The sequence below is a fragment of the Engystomops pustulosus genome, chromosome 7 (genome assembly GCF_040894005.1).
Source record: "Engystomops pustulosus chromosome 7, aEngPut4.maternal, whole genome shotgun sequence".
NCBI classification, from domain to species: Eukaryota; Metazoa; Chordata; class Amphibia; order Anura; family Leptodactylidae; genus Engystomops; species Engystomops pustulosus.
Window position 1 is genome coordinate 82,988,946 of NC_092417.1, and position 18,421 is coordinate 83,007,366.

Genomic DNA, 18,421 nt, shown 5'->3' on the forward strand with positions numbered 1-18,421 from the left:
GACTGTCCATTTCCTCCTCCTCCAACTCCTCCAACTCCTCTTCTTCTGCCCATACACGCTGAACAGTGAAGGACTCAACAATGGTCCCCTCTTGTGTCTCGCCAACATTCTCCTCCTCTTCCTCCTCATCCTCCTCCACCTCCACCTCCTCCGATATGCGCTGAGAAACAGACCTCAGGGTGCTTTGGCTATCAACAAGGGAATATTCTTCCCCCGTCTCTTGTGACGAGCGCAAAGCTTCCGACTTCATGCTGACCAGAGAGTTTTTCAACAGGCCAAGCAGCGGGATGGTGAGGCTGATGATGGCGGCATCGCCACTGACCATCTGTGTTGACTCCTCAAAGTTACTCAGCACCTGACAGATATCAGACATCCACGTCCACTCCTCATTGTAGACTTGAGGAAGCTGACTGACCTGACTACCAGTTCTGGTGGAAGTTGACATCTGGCAGTCTACAATCGCTCTGCGCTGCTGGTAAACTCTGGATAACATGGTCAGTGTTGAATTCCACCTCGTGGGCACGTCGCACAACAGTCGGTGAGCGGGCAGTTGGAGGCGGCGCTGCGCTGCCCTGAGAGTGGCAGCATCTGGGCTGGACTTCCTGAAATGCGCACAGATGCGGCGCACCTTCGTGAGCAAATCAGACAGATTGGGGTATGTCTTGAGGAAACGCTGCACTATCAGATTTAACACATGGGCCAGGCATGGCACATGTGTCAGTCTGCCGAGTTGCAGAGCCGCCACCAGGTTACGGCCGTTGTCACACACAACCATTCCCGGCTTGAGGTTCAGCGGTGCCAGCCACAGATCAGTCTGCGCCGTGATGCCCTGTAATAGCTCTTGGGCGGTGTGCCTTTTGTCGCCTAGGCTCAGCAGTTTGAGCACCGCCTGCTGTCGCTTAGCGACGGCACTGCTGCTGTGCCTAGAGCTACCGACTGATGGCGCCGTGCCCACGGATGGTAGTTCGGAGGAGGAGGTGGAGGAGGGGTGGGAGGAGGAGGAGGCATAGTAGGCCTGAAACACCTGGACCGAGGTAGGCCCCGCAATCCTCGGCGTCGGCAGTATATGAGCAGCCCCAGGGTCAGACTCGGTCCCAGCCTCCACCAAGTTAACCCAATGTGCCGTCAGCGATATATAGTGGCCCTGCCCGGCAGCACTCGTCCACGTGTCCGTGGTCAGGTGGACCTTGTCAGAAACGGCGTTGGTCAGGGCACGGATGATGTTGTCTGACACGTGCTGGTGCAGGGCTGGGACGGCACCTCGGGAAAAGTAGTGGCGGCTGGGGACCGAATACCGAGGGGCGGCCGCCGCCATGAGGTTGCGAAAGGCCTCGGTCTCTACTAGCCTATAGGGCAGCATCTCCAGGCTAAGCAATCTGGAGATGTGCACATTAAGGGCTTGGGCGTGCGGGTGGGTTGCACTATATTTGCGTTTCCGCTCCAGCGTCTGGGGTATGGAGAGCTGAACGCTGGTGGATGCTGTGGAGGATCGTGGAGGCGACGATGGGGTTTTTGTGCCAGGGTCCTGGGCAGGGGGCTGACTAGCAGCTGACACAGGGGAAGGAGCAGTGGTGTGCACGGCCGGAGGTGAACGGGCTTGTTGCCACTGAGTGGGGTGCTTAGCATTCATATGCCTGCGCATACTGGTGGTAGTTAAGCTAGTAGTGGTGGAACCCCTGCTGAGCCTGGTTTGGCAAATGTTGCACACCACAGTCCGTCGGTCATCCGGTGTTTCCTTAAAGAACCTCCACACTTCTGAAGATCTAGCCCTCGCCGCAAGAGCCCTCACCACGGGAGCTTCACTAGTTGACAGTGGCGCTGATGCACCAGCTCTGGCCCTGCCTCTCCGTCTGGCCCCACCACTGCCTCTTCCAACCTGTTCAGGTCGAGGACTCTCCTCCGTCTCAGAAGCACTGTGTTCACCCGGCCTCTCAACCCAGCTTGGGTCTGTCACCTCATCATCCTCCGATCCCTCAGTCTGCTCCCCCCTCGGACTTCCTGCCCTGACAACAACTTCCCCACTGTCTGACAACCGTGTCTCCTCATCGTCGGACACCTCTTTACACACTTCCACTACGTCAAGAAGGTCATCATCACCCACAGACTGTGACTGGTGGAAAACCTGGGCATCGGAAAATTGCTCAGCAGCAACCGGACAAGTGGTTTGTGACTGTGGGAAGGGTCCAGAAAACAGTTCCTCAGAGTATGCCGGTTCAAATGGCAAATTTTCCTGGGAGGGGGCAGACTGGGGGGGAGGAGGCTGAGGTGCAGGAGCTGGAGGAGTGGGGATTTCGGTGACATGGGTGGACTGCGTGGAAGACTGACTGGTGGTGGACAAATTGCTCGAAGCATTGTCAGCAATCCACGACATCACCTGTTCGCACTGTTCTGGCCTCAACAGTGCTCTACCACGAGTCCCAGTAACTTCAGACATGAACCTAGGGAGTGTAGCTCTGCGGCGTTCCCCTGCTCCCTCATCAGCAGGTGGTGTCTCACCCCGCCCAGGACCACGGCCTCTGACCCCTGCAGTAGTTGGACGCCCACGTCCCCGCCCTCGTCCTCTACCCCTAGCCCTCGGGTTAAACATTTTTAAAATGAGAGTTATAACTTTTTTTTTTTTTTTACTTCTTTTTGTTTTTTTTTGTGTTTTTTGTTTTTTTTTGAGTTTTTAAAACCAAACAATCCTATCCTATTGCTATGGCTATTTTCTAGCCAAGTATCAAAGGAAGCACACTACTATGCCAGATGAGATGACACTGAGTTAGTGCCTAATAGAAATCCAACCCCTACTGAATTTTGCCACTTCGGCCTTTGCTATGGATATGTGTGCCACTAAGCGCAGAACACAGCGGTCGCAAGTCTCACTACAAATTGCTCAGAATTGGCAAGTACATGCACTGCAGAAACTACAGCCACCAGCAGATCAACCAGAAATCAAATATATAGAACGCTACTGTAGGCTTCAAGAAGCTGTTTGTATTCTCCTATGGCTATTTTCTAGCCAAGTATCAAAGGAAGCACACTACTATGCCAGATGAGATGACACTGAGTTATTGCCTAATAGAAATCCAACCCCTACTGAATTTTGCCACTTCGGCCTTTGCTATGGATATGTGCGCCACTAAGCGCAGAACACAGCGGTCGCAAGTCTCACTACAAATTGCTCAGAATTGGCAAGTACATGCACTGCAGAAACTACAGCCACCAGCAGATCAACCAGAAATCAAATATATAGAACGCTACTGTAGGCTTCAAGAAGCTGTTTGTATTCTCCTATGGCTATTTTCTAGCCAAGTATCAAAGGAAGCACACTACTATGCCAGATGAGATGACACTGAGTTATTGCCTAATAGAAATCCAACCCCTACTGAATTTTGCCACTTCGGCCTTTGCTATGGATATGTGCGCCACTAAGCGCAGAACACAGCGGTCGCAAGTCTCACTACAAATTGCTCAGAATTGGCAAGTACATGCACTGCAGAAACTACAGCCACCAGCAGATCAACCAGAAATCAAATATATAGAACGCTACTGTAGGCTTCAAGAAGCTGTTTGTATTCTCCTATGGCTATTTTCTAGCCAAGTATCAAAGGAAGCACACTACTATGCCAGATGAGATGACACTGAGTTATTGCCTAATAGAAATCCAACCCCTACTGAATTTTCCCACTTCGGTCTTTGCTATGGATATGTGTGCCACTAAGAGCTAAACACAACGGTAGCAAGTCCCCCTGCTAATTCCTCACAAAATGGTAATAGATGCAAATTAAAATAAAAAAAGTAGAACGTTATTGTAGCCCTAAGAAGGGCTGTTGGGTTCTTTGAGAATCACTCCTGCCTAACAGTAAGCTAATAGAACACCCTAACGCTTTCCCTGACCAGCAGCAGCTCTCTCCCTAGCGGCATCCAGAGACAGAATGATCCGAGCAGCGCGGCCAGCGGCTAGTCTATCCCAGGGTCACCTGATCTGGCCAGCCAACCACTGCTATCGACGTGTAAGGGTACCACGTCATGCTGGGTGGAGTGCAGAGTCTCCTGGCTTGTGATTGGCTCTGTTTCTGGCCGCCAAAAAGCAAAACGGCGGGAGCTGCCATTTTCTCGAGCGGGCGAAGTATTCGTCCGAGTAACGAGCAGTTTCGAGTACCCTAATGCTCGACCGAGCATCAAGCTCGGACGAGCATGTTCGCTCATCTCTAGTTATTACCATTTGTGTTATTGCTCCTTAGAATCCCATCAATACCTCTTTTTAGCTCTATTTTCTTTATTTATTTTTCTGAATAAGGCGTAAACACCCCCAGGGTGACAAAATAGTGAACCAGACTGACCTGTAATCATGGAGTTTATTATATATTTTTTTTAAATATTTACACTTGGCCAGGATGTGAGTCATTTCAGCCACACGCCCAGATTGCATAATCTCCCATACCAAACCATGTTTTCTTATTTTTTTTTTCTTTCTGATTGGTTGTTGTGATTGTAAAGCAATATAAAGAAGTGACAGTTGCACAATGTTCTTCACAATAGGAATATTCTTAGTTTGGAAAATCGGTCACCTATACCTGGGATATAGGTTCGTAGAGGTCCCATACCATCCGTGCAGGAATAACACACAGTGCCAGTGACGGGCCAGTCGCTCAGACCCATTCATGCTAATGGAGCTAAGCTACAACACCAATTACAGCTACTACAATATATGGAGTGTGGTTAGTAGGAAGTGAGGAGACAAGGGCACTTGTCTGAATGCATAGTTCTCTCAGCGTTACCCTAAACCCACCCTAAGAAAATAGATTAAGGCAACCACCAGTTTCTGTAAGAAAATGACGATCAGTAAGTGAGCTTAGCTCACAGCTTCATGGTATAATTGGTAGATTTCCTTAAAGTAAAAAAAAAGCTGAAAAAATGTAAAAAAAACTACTTGAAGTTCAAATCGCCCCCTTTCCCTAGAATTGATATGGAAATAAATAAAAACAAATAACATCATAAATATGTTTGGTATCGCCACATCCAATAATGTGAGGTTATGGAAATATAAGTGTATGAATTGGACACTTTTGCCATTTTGCACAAAATTTAATAAAAATTGATCACAAGGTTGCACAGTCTCCAAAATGGTAGCAACGAAAACGTCATAATGTGTCAAAAAAAAAATAAAACCTTACACAGTGCCGTACAGTGAAGTATGAAAGTTATTGGTGATAAAATATGGCAAAATGAAAAAATTTTTATACACAAGGTTTCAATTTTTTGAATTTATTAAAATACAATAAAACCTATATGAATTTGGTATCTGCGTGATCATATTGTGATCATTTCTTACTTCCCAGTACACGGCATGGAATATTAAATGGTTGTGTGACTTTACCGATGGGCTGGGAACCGCTGTTATTTAAAAAAAAAAAAAAAAACTCTGCAGTTTGTCAGTGTGTGCTGCTGTTTGTTAACATTGGCACAGCACCCCTGCTGCCTGGTACGCCCACCCGTCCCCTGTCCCAGCGCTGTTTCAGGTGGGACTGTGCTTCCTTTTGATTGTGCCACCGAAGATGGAATATAAAACATTAAATGACTTTATTTTTCCTAAATAAAATGGGGGAGCCAGGAATTGTGTACCAGGGATGCAATGCATGAAAGGTTTAAGATGCAGGTTTCACTATCTAATCCCTGATGACTGACCGCGGTCAGGCCATTGACATGCCTGTAAGGGACCTGGCCGTGGTTTATTGCTGCTGGCACAGCTCATCTTGTGTATTAGATATTTGCTGGCAGGGAAAGGTGTGTCACCTATTAAGTCTATTGCGTGTTTCTTTTCCACAGTTGATCAACCTGGGATTTCACAGGCTTTTGTTGTGGAGAACGTATTACCTGTGTCCACTCCTCTGATGTCATTGCTTGTCCACTTCCTGTTTTCTCTCTTGTTTGCAGAGTTTAAATCCAGAAACTTGTTTCCTTCTTTTGAGTAAAACCTGGACTTTATGTTCCAGTACCTGGTGACGCACAGTTTGGACAACTAAACACATCTCTGATGTGATGTTTCCTGATATACAGGCGGTCCCCTACTTAAGAACACTCGACTTACATACGACCCCTAGTTGCAAACGGACCGCTGGATGTTGGTAATTTATTGTACTTTAGTCCTAGGCTACAATAAACAACTGTAACAGGTATCACAGGTGTCTGCAATGAAGCTTTATTGTTAATCCTGGTTCTTATGACAACCCAACATTTTTAAAATCCAATTGTCACAGAGACCAAAAAAGTTCTGGCTGGGATTACAATGATAAAATATACAGTTCCGACTTACATACAAATTCAACTTAAGAACAAACCTACAGACCCTATCTTGTATGTAACCCGGGGACTGCCTGTAATATTAAAAGGAATCTATCAGCAATTTTCTTTTTAACATCTTAAATCCAAATAGTGAAACATCAAATTTTTGATCTGGTATAATTTCTCCCCCCTATTTTCTTTTTAATATGATGGGGGGCCTCCATCTAGCTTGAGCTCTAGTAACATCATTTAGTACTATTTGCAGCAGCCTTACAAAATAAACTCCTATAAACTGAAGCCGAACCCAAAAAAGATTTAGTGGAGAATTTTCCAAGAAAATGGATTGCCAAGGTAGCCAAGAGCCCTACGCCTGCCATCTTTGGAAGCAGAAGTTAGTATACTGACATATTTAATACATAAGCACTGCTGTGTTTTATATGAGCATTCTGTCTTCTTTTTTTCTTTTATTTATAGATTTTAAGAACAGTTTCTCCTCACTGAGTTAGCACAGTAGCTACACAACTAGAGTCAGATTCTCATTGCTCCCCTAACAAGTAAAGACACACTTACTACATGTGCTGATCTCTGAGTTTAAAGCACCCTCAGGTAGCGTGTGAAATGTCCTTTTAAAAATCCCCGCTATTAGCCCTTTCACGGCTAGCTAACATGAATATATACGTAGGACGGTGGTGAATTTGTTTATGGAGAGGCCTCACAGAGTGAGCTCCCTACATACAAGGCAGATGTTATCTGTATTATGCAGTTCACACCTCTGGGTAACTGTCATTGGTTCTGGCACAAATACAGGAGAGGGGTCATTTGGACCGCACATTGAAAGCGGTAGAAATAAACCCCATTAAAAAAAATGTGTTTTTTGGGGGGGGGTTTCTGTCAATTCCACCTCATTTGGAATTTTTACATACAAAATACAATTTGTCTTGCAAATAACAAGCCTTCATATAACTTTGTAAATGGAAACGTTTAAAAGATATTGCTTCTGGGAGGACTGGAGTGAAAAACGGAAATGCAAAAAAAACTAAAAACTTGAGAGGGGTAAAATCTCAACCTTTTACCAGTCATGGTTAGAGGGAAAGTGTCATTTTAGATGCCCATATCTTGAACTCTATATTTCTAAAAAAAAAAAAAAAAAAACACCTATTGGTATAGCGTTAAAGATCAAAAAGATTACGTTCTTGTCTTTAATGTGATACCAAAAACAAGATTTTAGGAACTTTCGAGCCCAAGACATGGGCATCTGAAGTGTCCTTCACCTTCAGGCTAGTAGTTTAGGGTGGTAAAAGCTGGTTCCAAATTAAAGGAAACTATGATAAACCAGGGACCCTTGCTCATAGATCCATTCTTTTCAATGTGGTTTTCCACACCTTTTTTCCCCTGATTCAATGTTGTCCATGAACACAAAAAAGGACACATTCTTCAGTTTTTTCCCCCACTAATTAGTGGGAAAAAACTTAAGTGTGGTAAGGCCCATTGAATCGAAAGATTCAGTAAGGCATCAGTGAAAAATCACTGAAGCCAGGAAGAGAAAACCAATCTTCTGGCCCGACTCCTGAAAGTGAATAAAAACAGTTAAAAACATTGAATAAAAAATTTTTTTAATAAAAAGAATTAAAGTTAAATTCCCATAAACACAAACATTCCCTATACACATGTAATAAAGTCAAACACAAAATCGCCAAAAGCCCCCCCACATATTTGGTATCGCCGTGTCTGTAACAATCTGTAAAATAACTCAGAAACATTACTGGGCCCGCTCGGTGAACTCCGTAAAAACAAAACACGAAAAATTCTCCAAAAATGTACGATTTTCATAAAATCTCTTCCAAAAATGTTCTAAAAAGTGATCAAAAAAAGTTATGTGCACCAAAATGGTACCAATTGAAAGGACAACTCAACACATAAAAAATAAGCCCTAAACTAGCTCTGTCAACCAAAGAATATTAAAGTTACGTCTCCGAAAAGATGGCGATGCAAAAACAAATGAGATTTCCTCTATAATAGTTTTTTCCAAGTAAAATTGTAAAAATAAATGAAAAACTATATAAATGAGGTATCGCCGTAATCGTAGTGATCTGTAGAATAAAGATAAAGACCCCCAAAATAAAGACCCCCAAAAAATACAAAAATAAAGGAAACCACAATTGACAATTTTCTTTTCACCCATACATTCAAAAGTTAATAAAAGCTAATGACCCACTAAAATTGTAAAGTGCATCTCATGTTGCAAAAAATAAGCCCTTATATGTACAAATTGGCAAAAAAATATTGTATAAGCCAATAAAAAGTGACAATGCATAATCTGCTCTGAATGGCGCAGCTTCCCTTCGATGCCCTGGCGTGTGCCCATACAGCAGTCACCACCACATATGGGGTATTGTTATACGCGGGAGGGATTGGGTAACAAATTTTGTGGAGAGTTTTGGTATTTTATCCACTGAGAATTTGTACATTTTATGTAAAAACACATTCATCTAGCCAAAAAAAATATAATTTCGAAATTGCATCCGATTTTGTTTTAACCCCTGTAAAACAATTATAGAAACTACACCCCTCAACGACTATAAAACAACTTTTATGAAGTTTGTAAACCCTTTAATGGGGTAATTTATGGGGTTTTACTTTTATTTAGGCCTCTCAAAGTGACTTGAGACTTGAGCAGGTCCCTCAATAGCAATAGCATTTTTTATGAAAATGGGAAAAATCGCACCTAATGTTCAAAGGTCCATAACATCCTACAAAAAGTATGCATAAAAAACCATGTCCACATAAAGAAGACATTCAGTGAATGTTAGTTAAGTTTTTTTTTTAAGTTCGAAAATCGAGAATTTTTCCAAATTTTCACCAAATATCAGATTTTTTTCATAAATGCAAAACATGCCACCAAAATTTTTCAACTAACATGGAGTACAAAGTGTCACGAGAAAAGAATTTTAAAATCACTTGGATATGTTAAAGCGTTCCGAAGTTATAACCACTTATAGTGACACAGGGCAGATTTGCAAAAATGGGCCGTGTCAGGAAGGTGGAAGAGGTTATTTACCATTGACTTGATGATATTGATGGCTTTTACATAATGCAGATCTTTTCTCAATGAGATCAGCAGATAGATAAAGATAAAAATAGCAATGATGAATGAGGTCATATTTTGTCATGATGTTGGGCCATCATTTCTGACAAAGTTTTTTTCTGGGTCAATCAAGAACCTAAGCCTTATGCCAGCCAGCATCCACCTTGATTATTTACATAAAGGGACATTTCTTTCATTAGTGTTTACTCAGCATGTTGTCCATTAGATTATAATTTTTAATGATTTTTTTTTACATGCTGTCAGTGCCTGACCTGTGTGTACACGACTTGTACACACAGGATATCTCCCCTTGAGGAACAAGTTTTGAAAATCTTATCTTTTAATATGAAGCATGACGCAATTGTTACTATCAGGGAAAACACAGATATCACTTATATTAGAAGAGTATGTTAACTGTTGGGTCTGTTCAGCCAGTATTATAAGGCTGACATCATCTCCCTTTATAATTTTATTTTTAGATTTAATAAATGCACAGATTAAATTTACAATGGATTATATTGGTTTGGAACGCATCTTCTCCAATATTATGACATAAATAGAAAAGTAGCAAAACTTTGCATGGATGTTGGGATTTAGTCTGTTTTGTCAAATGACCTAAACTGAGAACTTTCATCATTTTTGTCATAGAACATAGCATATCCAAAGGAACATCAAAAGTAATAAGAAAATGGAGCTGGAGATCAAAAGAAAAGTGGGGCAGTCAGGGTGGCCATGTGTCTCTTGGGTAGTGTACCTATCAAAGTTATCATATGTAAGAATTAGGGCCTTACTTTTAATCTACCCAGAGTGCCCTGAGGTTTTCTTTGTGAAACCTCTCTGTATTACAGAACCGTGCCATAATACTGTATAATTCAGCGTATGACTATTTGGTGGTAATAAACCTTCGCCACTTGCAGAAAAAGGCTTTAATAGCACTGTTACCTCTACCTTATTCATCAGTTATGGAAGGCGATGTTTCGCCACCTGATACAATATATGCCCAATAGGTGGAATCGTAACGCCAGTGTCTGCATCAGGTAATAATGGTGTGAGGGAAATAAAAGGGGTTCAAGGGGAACCGTTACTGTAAATATTAGGTCAATCAGTTTCTGAACCTCATGCCAGAATGGCTATGTAAAAGGGCACACCGCATGATAAAGGTCTACCAATGTATGCGAGGACTTGGGTCATGCTGTAATTCTATTGGGCCTCTGAGGCACAAATATTGAAACCTTATATTGCCTTGTGCATCAATGTAAAGAATATATCCCGCCATTGTCTTGTAAACTTTCGGCCCAGCCTGAGGTCCAGAGCACTCTGGAAGAAGTCTTCATTCACGTTATCTCTGAACTTGGCTGTATTTATCTTTCCTTCGATTGCAGCCAATCGTCCTGCAGCTGAAAAACATCCTCATAGCATAATGCTGCCACTACCATATTTTACTTTTGGGATTGTATTTGACAGGTGATGAGCAGTGCCTGGTTTTCTCCACACATACTGCTTAGAATTAACACCAAAAAGTTCAATTTTGTGAGTAGAAACTGTATATTTTATAATTGTTGATTTTTGCCCCAGTGACCATTAGTTTCAAAAATTTTTGCTGTAACGGGACCAAGAATTATCAATAAAGCTTCATTAGTCACCTTTCAGTTGATCAATGCAGTCTGGGACTATAGTAAATCATCCAGAGAGCTTTACCAGAGGTCACAGTGGGCAGAGGTGTCGTTCTTTAACTATGGGTCATCTGTAAGTCTGGTGTCCTTAAGTAGGGGATCGCCTGTATTGATTTTTTTTTTTTGCTCTTTTATATGCACCATGCATCCCATATTGACATAACCCAGAAATGTGGATATTTTTGCTCATTTATTAAAAACTGAAATAACACATGTTCATAAGTACAGCCATGAGTCCTCTTGAAATTGATGCAACAGGTTTTCCATCCCTGGACTTGGGGATCCTCTGCCATTCTTCCTTGCAGATCCTCTCCAGAAATGCTCATTTGGGTATAGGTCATTGCTCTGACTGGGCCAGTCAAGAATGGTCACTGAATTGCTCTGAAACCATTGCTTTGTTATTTTAGCTGTGCGCTCATTGTCTTGTGGGAAGGCGAACGTTCAGCCCAGCCTCAGGTCTAGAGCATTCTGGAAGAGGTCTTTATCCAGGATCTCTGTACGTGGCCGCATAAATCTTTCCTTCAATTGCAACCCGTTGTCCTAGTCCTGTCCCTGCAGCTGAAAAACATCCCATAGCATGATGCTGCCACCATCATGTGTCACTGTTGGGATTGTATTTGGCAGGTGATGAGCACTGCCTGGTTTTCTCCACACAAACCGCTTAGAATTAACATTAAAGAGTTCAATCTTGGTCTCATCAGACCAGAAAATGTTATTTCTCATAGTCTGAGTTTTTTTTTTTTGTAACTATATGCGGCTTTCATATGTCTTGCACTGAGGAGAGGCCTCCGTCGGCACACTCTGCCATAAAGCCCCAACTGGTGGAGGCTGCAGTGATAGGTGACTTTGGATGTTTCTCCCATCTCCCTACTGCATCTCTGGAGGTCTTTCTCCCACGATTGCTTAGTTTGGCTGGAAAGCCAGGTTGAGGAAGAGTTGTGGTCTTCCCAAATGTCTTCCATGTACCCTCGTTAATTGCAGAAAACACCAACTGTGTTCCTTTGTAGCCCGGCTGACATGGGAGCAGGGAGCTCTGCCCCCAGTTCCCTATGTGAAGGACCAACCTGTAGTTCTTTAACTTCCATAGGGCTGTGCCATGGATTGTGGATATTTTCAATTACTATATTTAAATTTATATTCAAATTTCCAGAAAACAAGATTTTGGTTGAACCTTAAAATGTATATTCCTTTAAAGGACATCTACCATCAGTCTGACAGTAGATGTCCAGCATGACCTGCTCGTTTCTTTATGCAGTTTTCATTGCATATAGAAATGTCTTTTAAAAAATATGTAAATGAGGCGGAGGTGCTCAGACTTCCATCGCCTGAGCGCCTCTTGGCATTGTTGACTTATATTCTGTGCACGCACTCACCATGCACTCTCCTAGCTGGAGGTACTGTTACAGTGGGGGGTGTGCATACATTAATATCTGGTGATGTCTCTTCTTTATGCACTAAAAACTGTTCTGATTCTGATAAGAGACAGCATTTAATGCTGGACAATTACTATCAGTCAAACTGCTGGTAGATGTCCTTTAAGCAGCAGTCGCCTACAGCAAATATTTTTTGCAACTGTAAACAACATTTTGTAATTTTTGAGGAGCACATTTTCATTATCCTCCCTCCAAATGTTTTTTGTCTCCGTTAATTTTGCTGCAATGTGCCTTGTGTACAGTCCTTATCTCCTCACAGAATCTGAATAGGATTAGATCATTGCTCTGATAAAAGATTCCCAGTTACATATTACATATCTGCTATTGGAGAAAAAAAAATTCCCAGACCCATCCTCTATAAATATCTCGGCTAAAAATAAGCTTTCTTGACTTTAGCTAACAGTAAAGGTTTGTGACCCTGGAGGTGAATAGTGTATCTGAGGGCAATTTATCTTCTTAAAGGAAATCTACCACCTAAAAAATGTTAAGCACCCCTGCATATTCCCCTACACTCCTCTTCATCCCGATTTCGGCACTTGTTTTCGCTAATCTTAACCCGCTGGGAACAACTAAAAAGAGACTTGAGGAAAAAAATCAGCCCTGAGTATGAGGACAAGATATCTGGCGCTCCTCTCCATGCTGGAAGAAGGCTTGAATAATTAGCAGCCCGAAGTGCCGGACATCGCATGAGTATGTGTAGGTGTGGTACATTTTCTTTAAAGTTGAAGGCTTTTTTTGATTTGTTATGTTAGTGGGTATTACATTAGTCTAAAACAGGTTTGTAAGAAAAATCTTTAAGCAAGTAATCTCCCCTATTGTACAAAAAGGAAATCCCAAATGATTCCCAAAGTTACGTAGTACAGAATATATTGCAGTATCTTCTTGCAGTTATGCTCTCGTCAATAGCTGGAAAGTATTGTAAAGTTGTTCTCTTGCAGGATCAGGTTATGGTAATCTTTCTATGCCTGTGGATAATTGTTCTCGCTGGTTGGTTTGGTGCTCTCAACAGAAGAATTGAAAGAAATTGGGTTAGAGGTTAAACCTTCTGATCCCAAGATGCGCCTGACTTCCCTTATTAGAAATAAGATGCAGAATCATGAATTTTGGATCAGCATGTCTGTGTCTGGCTCCTATTTATGTAGTTCCAACACCCTGTGGTTCTAAACACACCCGTTGGATTGACATTGTGCATTGCGTTTGCACAAACGCGATGTAAATGCAGCATGTGAAGGCAGCCTTTAAAGGGGTATTCCGGGAATATGAACATCTGACACAAAATCCCATGATGATATAAATAAATGAGTACAACAATAGTCAATGTCATTAGTCACAAACCTGAGCTTAAATAATTTGATTTTATGATTTACTAAATTTATGGCCTCTCTAAAGTAGGTGGAGGTAACACTAAGATGGCCGCCACTGGAAACTACAAGTTCCATGATCCTTTAGGTCTCAGTAACTCCTCCTACCACTTGTGCTCTGCTCTGCTCCCATTGATGATCTAACAGGTTTTCTTGCTCTGTTACCATAGTAATGATGTGTAACTGCCATCACCACAACACTGGCCATACTGGATGCACTGCAACCAACCGACTACAGCCAAACGTAGTGGTGATCACATGACCTGCCCAGGCAGGTGCAGGACATGTGATGTGGACATGTGACCAGCGCCATCTTCTGTCCTGCAACGGACCTCGCGGAAGAAATTAACGGACTGATTAAAGGGCCAGTAGCATTTTAATTCTTCATCACAGTCTGTCACCAGCATATACTGCTAAGGGGAGCAAAATTTTAAATAACAACTAATTACACATTAGCTTATATTTTGAGTGCCCACTTGTATATGAATTATGCTGATTCCTGGAATACCCCTTTAAGTCTACGTGATAAAATGTTGTCTATCCTTGCTTGTAGAAATACAGACTCTGAGGGCAGGTAATGTACAAGAGTGGAAATTCTTAGCATTGCTAAGCTGCAGGCTTGTGTAATGTCCCAGGTCTTCTCAAGATTTCCTGCTTTGATTCCTAGTTGTCCTTGACACCCCAGCTCTCAGCGTTATTCCTGACCAGCTGCAGGCTACAGTCATTCTGTAATCATGTGTAATTCTATGCAAATGCTTCAATCCAATAATTTTGCCTATTACTGTCATATGGGAAGAGCTACTTTTTATAGTGTGTCATGTGATATCCTGTTTCTCTGTTGCATCATGTAGGATTACAGGTCAGATGGTCATGGCTGACAATTATGTTGTATACTGTAGATTGTGCCACTCTGATTCCATCACAGTTGGAGAATATGTAAAAACAATACAACAAAAGCTAATACCACTGCTCAAAATAAAAATAAAGGGAACACTTGACCAGCATAAAGTACCATTAAGTCAGTCACATTGTTTAGTTAGGAATCAAGTTAATCAATTTCTCCTGCTGTTGTGCATATGCAACAGATAACATAAATAACAAATATAGAAAATATAGGCAATTAACCCGAGGCAATCCCTATAAAGTAGTATACATGGTGAAATGACAATCACTTGCCACTTCTTACCCATGAAACTCTACTGTGTCCCATGAACCTTTTTTCTCACTTCTAACATTACAGAAGACAAGGTGGAATAGGACGCAAAAATTGACAATCAGGAGAAACAAAAGTGACTGTGTAGTTATCGGAGAAAACAGCTGTCAATCACTGACTGCACACGCAAGCATGGAGCAAGCCGGCCCAGAGCTAGTGATTGTTATCTCTAGGTGTTCTGCACACAACACATGGAGACTAGAGAAGTGCATCCATAAACAATACATGTTGACGTCCACCTACATGGCCATTCACGGGAAAGAGATAATACCGGCATTACATAGACAAGCACGTCAATAAGTAGATGAGTAGTTTAATTTACGGTAATCACAGGGTAGGAAATTAAATATCCCTGTTTATGTTATAACCTACGTGCACTTCACCCTTCATCTTATTGACGTTTGCAAATGAAAACCGACATACAAAAATGGCATGAAGTGCCCAATATTATAGTGCTCTTGAGAGTGCTCTCTCAATCTAAACAGCAGTGGGAATTGTCAATCAGGAACAAGAAGGAAGGCAGTGCAGTAAATACTGAACATGCAGGGCCTCATTGGCCTCACTTAGTGTGATGGACTTGCATCAGGCGAGTTGCATATAAGTTTACAAACTGATATTTTTTTTTATTTTTTTTTTTTTTTTTAACGTTGCAGCCATGCACAGGAACTATTTAGGGATAAGGACAATTCTTTTCAATCCTAGTTTTTAATGAAGTATTTATTTTGGGTGGGTTTATTTGCATGGCAGGGAAGTCTTCCAGACAAGACAACACCCAAGTGTGGAACCTGAAAATTAAAGGGCAGCTTCTGCACAAGTCATTGTGAGCATCATAGATATCCATCAGTAGTAATACTGACTTGGTATCAAGTTAATTACCATAATATTTGCATATTTTTATTCTTGGAAAGTGTTGGTAAAAATGGCATAATTTTGTGTTGATTCTGCTTCTTCCCATGTATTGTTTCCTGCACCCTCTTAATAGCGGATTATGTAAGAACTTTCCAGTGACTCTTATCCTGTTTCATCACACATAGTGGAAAGAGTGATAGTCCAGGCAATCCCTGCAGGCTAAGTAACACCTACACACATACCTCCTCTAAAATGCCTATAAGCAAATGTATTCAAACAATGGTGGACTTCTGCTTTTCTTGCTTACCAAGGAATTTAGAGTAAATAGTTCCATTAGGGGAAAATAGCACTCCATCCACTCATCCCTTGCATCTTAAAGGACACCTGTCAACTAGTTAAAATGAGCGAGCTGCACATACTAATGAAAGCCTATCTTTATCGGAACATACCCTAAAGCTCTAGCACACTTTGGCACATAGCGGTCCGATTGACTGACCTATCTTTCAGCGGTCCAGCATATTCATTCATCAGTGGGCACATCGGATACCGGCAGTGATTGCCAGGCTTGATGCTGAAGGATGGGTCCGCCGATTGGCTTGCTACGAGCTTTTTGGTATGTTTCCATAAAGAAAAGTAAAATAACTGGGAAGAGGGCTAGGGATATGCTTTCAGTAGTGTGTGCAGCTTGTTTGTTTTAATTAACTGACAGGTGTCCTTTAAATACTGTCTGGATTAGCAAACGACTTCAGCTTACTGTAGCTTCTATATTGGCTGTAAAAGCAGAGTTGCTCTCTAGTGAACAGATGGACTGTATTTCAGTTATGTCACTACTGCTCTCTAGTTAATGGATAGGCTGTATTCTCAGTGATGTCACTGCTTCTCTCTAGTGAGGGGATAGGCTGTATTCTCAGGGATGTCACTGCTGCTCTCTAGTGATAGGCTGTATTCTCAGTGATGTCACTGCTGCTCTCTAGTGATAGGCTGTATTCTCAGGGATGTCACTGCTGCTCTCTAGTGAATGGATAGGCTGTATTCTCAGTGATGTCACTGCTGCTCTCTAGTGAATGGATAGGCTGTATCCTCAGTGATGTCACTGCTGCTCTCTAGTGAATGGATAGGCTGTATCCTCAGTGATGTCACTGCTGCTCTCTAGTGATAGGCTGTATTCTCAGTGATGTCACTGCTGCTCTCTAGTGATAGGCTGTATTCTCAGGGATGTCACTGCTGCTCTCTAGTGAATGGATAGGCTGTATTCTCAGTGATGTCACTGCTGCTCTCTAGTGAATGGATAGGCTGTATTCTCAGTGATGTCACTGCTGCTCTCTAGTGAATGGATAGGCTGTATCCTCAGTGATGTCACTGCTGCTCTCTAGTGATAGGCTGTATTCTCAGTGATGTCACTGCTGCTCTCTAGTGATAGGCTGTATTCTCAGTGATGTCACTGCTGCTCTCTAGTGATAGGCTGTATTCTCAGGGATGTCACTGCTGCTCTCTAGTGAATGGATAGGCTGTATTCTCGGTGATGTCACTGCTGCTCTCTAGTGAATGGATAGGCTGTATTCTCAGGGATGTCACTGCTGCTCTCTAGTGAATGGATAGGCTGTATCCTCAGTGATGTCACTGCTGCTCTCTAGTGAATGGATAGGCTGTATCCTCAGTGATGTCACTGCTGCTCTCTAGTGAATGGATAGGCTGTATCCTCAGTGATGTCACTGCTGCTCTCTAGTGAATGGATAGGCTGTATCCTCAGTGATGTCACTGCTGCTCTCTAGTGATGGATAGACTGTACTCTCAGTGATGTCACTGCTGCTCTCTAGTGCATGGATAGGCTGTATATTCTCAGTGATGTCACTGCTTCTCTCTAGTGAGGGGATAGGCTGTATTCTAAGTGATGTCACTGCTGCTCTCTAGTGATAGGCTGTATTCTCAGTGATGTCACTGCTGCTCTCTAGTGATAGGCTGTATTCTCAGGGATGTCACTGCTGCTCTCTAGTGAATGGATAGGCTGTATTCTCGGTGATGTCACTGCTGCTCTCTAGTGAATGGATAGGCTGTATTCTCAGGGATGTCACTGCTGCTCTCTAGTGAATGGATAGGCTGTATCCTCAGTGATGTCACTGCTGCTCTCTAGTGAATGGATAGGCTGTATCCTCAGTGATGTCACTGCTGCTCTCTAGTGAATGGATAGGCTGTATCCTCAGTGATGTCACTGCTGCTCTCTAGTGAATGGATAGGCTGTATCCTCAGTGATGTCACTGCTGCTCTCTAGTGATGGATAGACTGTACTCTCAGTGATGTCACTGCTGCTCTCTAGTGCATGGATAGGCTGTATATTCTCAGTGATGTCACTGCTTCTCTCTAGTGAGGGGATAGGCTGTATTCTAAGTGATGTCACTGCTGCTCTCTCGTGATACGCTGTATTCCCAGTTATTATTGGTCTTAATGCATAGACTAGACTTGTATCTAATGATTAAACTATGTGCTTTCATTTTAACATGCAAAGGTGAAAATTCTCTAATGTACTTTTTTCTTCCCCCTGA

At 42.5% G+C, this 18,421-nt stretch overlaps 1 protein-coding gene across 1 annotated transcript in view; it reads left to right on the plus strand.

Moving 5' to 3' along the window:
- Window positions 1-18,421, plus strand: part of ZC3H18 (zinc finger CCCH-type containing 18) — an 83,662-nt gene that overhangs the window by 52,452 nt on the left and 12,789 nt on the right. The window lies entirely within an intron of this gene.